The sequence below is a fragment of the Peromyscus maniculatus genome, chromosome 1 (assembly GCF_049852395.1).
Source record: "Peromyscus maniculatus bairdii isolate BWxNUB_F1_BW_parent chromosome 1, HU_Pman_BW_mat_3.1, whole genome shotgun sequence".
Classification (NCBI taxonomy): domain Eukaryota; kingdom Metazoa; phylum Chordata; class Mammalia; order Rodentia; family Cricetidae; genus Peromyscus; species Peromyscus maniculatus.
The window spans coordinates 50599847-50605846 of NC_134852.1; positions in this window are offsets into that span (position 1 = coordinate 50599847).

The following is a 6000-nucleotide window of genomic DNA, read 5'->3' on the forward strand; positions in this document are numbered from 1 at the left end:
GTGTGACGTCATCTTCATGTCCTTCTGTGTGGCTCCTCCCTATGACTCGGTACCTGTGTGGGCAGGACCGTGGACGATCCTGTCCCCTCTCCTCTCTGGCAGCATCTTGTATTCAACAACCCAGTCCTGTCCCATGTGCCCACCATGCTCCCTGAAAGGGGACCATCCGATCCAGGACCTAGGAAAGGTCACCGGGTCAAGAAAATTCATCAAGTTTGAAGAGTCTCAGGTGCTCTCCTCTAGTATGACCCATCACTCAGGGCCTCCCTAGGACAGAGAGAGAGAGAGAGAGAGAGAGAGAGAGAGAGAGAGAGAGAGAGAGAGAGAGAATGAGAATCCCCACCAGGCCTTTGAATGGCTGAGCTTCCCTGGATATAAAAGCCATTGTCTGGATAGAGTCAACAACAGACATGCAAACCCAGGGTTGCTCCTGGGTTCTGAAAGTGAGCCAAGCTGGTAGGAGGGGCCCCAAAGGGCTTAACTGCGGACACTGACTTCATAGGTGCAGAACCGCTTATGACCAGCAGGAGGAGCTAAGTCCTTGCTCCTAAACAGAGGCCTGTGCATCCCTAGCTGGGCCACCAGGTGGCAGCAACATTCCAGAGCCAGGTGTGTGACACGGGCCGGGAAAGAATTGCACCCCCAGTCTCTCTACAGTGAGATTTCCGCCTACACAGAGCCTCTAGGAAGCCCCTGAAGGCTACTTTCAAACCCATCAGTTCCAAAAAAACATCTCTCTCTCCAATACCATGCTCTCCACGACCTCAACTTCTCTCACCTCTCATATGTGCCCAGGATCAGGGTCACACCAGCAGCAGGCAGGGGAATGTTTTCCACTGTCCATCCAAGAGGTACTAGGTATTTTCTGACCTCACTGGCAGCATGCATAAAACACACACACACACACACACACACACACACACACACACACACACACACACACACACACGTTCAGACACACAAGTGCTTACCCATCCTCACATTGACACACACCTGTTCTCTCAAGCACAGCCAGATCAGACACACGGACACATGCACACACATAACCATGAGCATTGCCTCTCTGTGTATTTAAATAAATGGGAGAGAACCCAGGTAGGCTCCCCCCCCCCCGCCGCCATCTTGTCAAATGTAGGCACTTTCTGTTGGGTCCCGTTTTCCTCCAAGCAGCCAGTGCTCTCCACCATTCACCCCCTCTCTCTGCCTCCTCCTCCAAGACATCACCCAAGCACAGTCCTTGTGCTTTCCCATCAACAGAGCACAGAGCACAAAACTAAAGTCACTCCATCTTAACAAAAAAAAAAAAAAAAAAAAAAAAAAGCAAGGCATGGTGGTGCACACCACATGATCCCAGCATCCAGAGGCTGAGGCTGAGACAAGTTTAACCGTGCATTTGAGACCAGCCAGGGCTGCATAGTACAACCCTTTCTCAAAAATAAATAAATAAATTAAAAAAAAAAACCTGGGTAGTGGTGACACATGCCTTTAATCCCAGGAGGCAGAGGCAGGCGGATCTCCGTAAGTTCGAGGCCAGCCTGGTCCACAGAGAAGTTCCAGGACAGGCAGGGCTGCACAGAGAAACCTGTCTCAAAGCATTGATTGCTTTGAGATAAATAAATAAAAGTCTTCCTCCAGAGGTTGCCTCAACCCCGTTCTATCTTTCGCACCCAAACTCACCCCACTGACTCTCCTCCTCTACCTCCTCTTTCTCTGAAAACACCCCACCTCCACCCCCACCCCTAATATCACCCCACCCCCACCTCTTTCTAAACGGTTGGTGTGGTTTCTTCAGCCGCCTCCAGTACTGAGTCCAGCACCCACTCACCTGCCTGTGTACCCCTGAAGGACTCACCACCCCTATGCTGGGGGTCCCGATGTATACCACCCCTGCCCGCACACCCCCAGAGGAGAGCTCACCACCGCTCCTATGCTGGGGGTTCCCGATTTATACCACCCCTGCCCGCACACCCCCAGAGGAGAGCTCACCACCGCTCCTATGATGTGTTTCCGATTTATACCACCCCTGCCCGCACATCCCCAGAGGAGAGCTCACCACCGCTCCTATGATGTGTTCCTGATTTATATCACCCCCTGACCTCCGGCGGCCCTCCAGCCCCTCTGCTAACTCCCAGCCTGGCCCCACGTCCGCATTGGCACATAAAGAGGAAGTCTCGGATCTGCAGGCGCGCCTGAGTCTGGCCTCCCCCACCCCAGTTCCTCCACTCTCAGGGTCCTGCCTCCTAAGAGGTCCTGACTGCATCCCTTTCTCCCTCCTGTCTTTTCTTCTTTGCTTTCTTCCTTCTGTTAGGGCAGCACCTTGCTACCACAGCCTAGGCTGGCCTTGGAGGCACTAAATAGCCAGGCTGTCCAGGCTCACCGTCCGCTTCCCTCCACCTCTCTAGTGCTAGAATCAGAATCGCGAACACCAGAGGCTAACCAGGTTCTTTTCCCTATTTGGAGCACCATCTAGACCCACGCCATTGTCCTCTCTAGCCGTGGCTCTTGAAGGCATTGAAAAGTAAGGATGGCCAGCTGTGGAGGCTTCACACGTGAAGATCTAGCTCTCAGGAAACCGAGGCAAGAGAGATGCTTTGAGTCAAGGCCAGCCTGGGCTACACAGGGAGTTGCAGATCAGTCAGGGCCACAAAGTAAGGGCTGTCTCAGATAATGATAGCAATGGGGTGGCAAACCGGCTCGGGAGGTAAAGGCACTTGCCGCTAAACCTGACGATCTACGTTCAGTCCCCAGGCCCCACAGGGAACTCTTGGAAGTCGTCTTCTGACCTCCACATGTGAGTGGCAGCATGCACACACACACACACAAAGAAACAAGTAAATGCCGTAAGTTAAAAAAGAACTGGGGCTATTGGTCATGCCTTGGTACATTGCCTTCTTGGACTCCCCAGTGAGAGGCTGAGGTGTGGTCCCGTTAAAGCACCTGTCAACATGCTGAGGCCCCAGGTTCAGGCCACAGCAGTCATACACAAGTCATGGTATTGACAGGCTTACCCCATGACTGCTCTGCATACTTCATGGGTGTATTAGCCTATTTACTGCCATTACCACCCTGTAAGATAGATACAGTGCAACTGTGTCCTCTCCAGATTTTTACAGATAAGGACAGTGAGACACAGAGAGGTTAAACGATTTGCCTGAGGCCGCATAGCTGCGAAAGGCCTGTCTCGGTTTTCAGCGGCAGGCGTTTGGTCTGGTGTCCAGGCCTTACCCTTGTGAATACTTTGCTGCTCTCAGGGGGATGGTTTGTGAGAGCAAATTAGGAATCCAGTGGTCTGGAGCCAGGGAGGGACAAGCTTTGCAGGGGACTGTGGGGTGGTCTCTGATGAACGCCCCCCCCCCAGCCCCGTTGCTGGAAGGTAGCGTGGGGAGACCAGATCTGCCCCCCACTCACCCACCTAGCAAGTGTGACAGGAAAGAAAGGGACAGATCCTGAGTTAACTAGCACATGCCTGGAATGTGAGCAATCTGGAAGTTGAGACATGATGATTGATGGCAAGTCGAAAGCCATCCTTGGCTACACAGCAAGTTCTGAGCCAGCCTGGGTTACATGAGAGACCCTGTCTCGAAAAGTAAAAAGTAAGGGAGTAAGAGCAGGAGCCGCAAGAAGAACAGGAGGAGGAGAGGAGGGGGCAAGGAGGAGGAGGAAGAGGAGGGGGAGGAGGAGGAGAAAGAGGAGGACGGAAGGAGGAGGGGAGGGGGAAGGAGAAGAGGAGGGAAGGAAGAGGAGAGAAGGAGGAGGAGGGGGAAGAAGAGGAGGAGGAGGGAAGAGGAGGAGGGATCAATCCTAACCAGCCTGGTATGAGAGGAAAGGCTGAGGAGCAGAGAGAGATGGGTGGAAGATGAGAACTGGAACCCTCTCTTGGATTGACAGCGAAGAGTGGCCCGGGTAGACAGAATGACCACAGTTCAGAGGAGGAGTGGGCAGGTCCCATCCCATAAACATTCCCTCTGGGGTATCATACACAATGCCAGGAGACCTTGCCTACCGCCTGCCCATCGCCTGCCAGCCTGCAGCTCCCTGTCATCCACGGCTTAAGGCTGCCCAGGAATCTCTGTGTCTGTCCAAGCATCTGACCAGCCTGGCACCTTGGCCAGGCGGTAGCTGTTAAGGTACAAATTAAAGCTTCTCCTTGAGGTGTGGAGACCCAAAAAAAATGGGGTGCAGGGGATGGAACGATTCAGCCTAGCATCTGGAAGGGAGCCCCAGCTGCTCTCAGGGGTGTCTGTGGGTGGCGGTCCCGCTGCCCCAGAGACCCTGCTTGTCCCACCACTGTGGGAAGGAACAGGGCAGTCAAATCCAGGCCAAGAACAGAAGCTGGGGGATCAGAGTTTTATTCTCCAAACCCATGCGCAGATTTTTACTTTGCCTTTTATTTATTTCTTCTTAAATCCTGTTTCTCTCCCTGAGGCATCTAATCTATTATTTAACATCGGATTGTACGATTGAAACTCCCAGGCAAATTGAAAATTATTTGTGTTGGAGGTTTCAGGCAGGATGCTAAGACTACCATTTCTGGGGGACTCTGAGATCCAAGCAAAGGCAAAGACCGGAGCATGCAGCTCTGATCCAGGAAGGGGTCGGGCAGAGCAGGGTGGTGGGCAGATCCCAGGGCCTCAGGCGCCTGGGGCCAGCTGCACTCAAGCCTAGCACACCCTCTACTTCACACAGCTCAGGGCCGTTAATCTCCATGCAGCATTTCACTCGGGAAATTCTGTGGATGCCTCCCACTGGTCAAAGTCCTCAAGAGGCCAAGCAGGTGCGATCAGTCACCTGGCTCCACGTCCACCTCAGGGGAAAAGCCTCCATCGCAGGAGAATGGATGACATGGAGACAGGAGCGCACCATCATTTTTCAGAAGTTAGCTCTCCATGGATTGGCAGCCAGGTAGGCTAGCCTCAGGGATTTGGCTTAGAACAAACGGTGACCACTGGAAGGTGACCGAGGGGCAGGGCTTGGGGTGGCCTAGAGAGGGCAATGATTAGGGTTGCTGAACCCCAAAGATGGACAAGTCATGTGACATCATAGTGCTGTATTCAAAACCAAACATCTAGGGGCTGGGGAGAGAGCTGCATAAGTTCAAGGACCTGAGTTCAGACCCCCAGCAGCCATGTGCAAAGCCAGGCACAGTGAAGGATGCCTGTCATCCTGGCACTGGGGGTGTGGAGATAAGCAGACTCCCAGAGCTGACCCGCCAGCAGCCAGCCTAAAGGCCTCAGGCTCAGTGAGAGACTTTGTCTCAAAAAATAAACTGGAGAGGAATTGAGGAAGAAGCCAGATGTCAACCTCTGACCGTGTGGATGGGTTTGGACCCACAGGAACAGCACAATGGCGGAGGGCCCCTTCCCTGGGCAATGGAACGGCATGTACAGGGAAGGAGGGAGGCTGCCGGGGAGGGCTGACCCCAGCTCCCCAGTTAACTGTTGTTAGGTCCTGATAAGGAGATGAGACTCTGTGCTGCCACTAGGAGGTGGTAAAGAGCTTCGAGGAGCACCATGATACAGCTTCCCTATCCCAAAGAGTCAGAGTGGAACCTGAGCCTGGCCTGACACTGCAGGTCTAGCCTCCAGCTGCCCTACTTGAACTCGAAGCAGGAGGATGGTCAGTTTAAGGCCTGCCTGAGCAACACTGAGAGATTCTATCCTAAAATTAAAGAGAGAAAGATGGAGATGTCCCTCAAAGGTAGACTAGTTGCCTGGAATGTGTTAGGTCCTGGGCTCCATTTGCAGAACCTCGAGGTTCTAGAATCCAAGATCAAGATGGCAGTAGCTGGCTTACACAGAGCCATCTCGCTGCCGTGTCCTCACGGAAGGCTAGCAACAGGAGAGCAGCCTTGCGAGGTTTTCATAAGGATGTTCTTGCCATTCCTGAGAGTTCTACACTCATGACCTCAGCCTTCTCAAAGGGCTCATCATGGCAGTGAGGTTTTTAACCCAGTGCCTCATGTTGGGGAGGGGCAAGTGTTCAGCCCACACCACGATCACT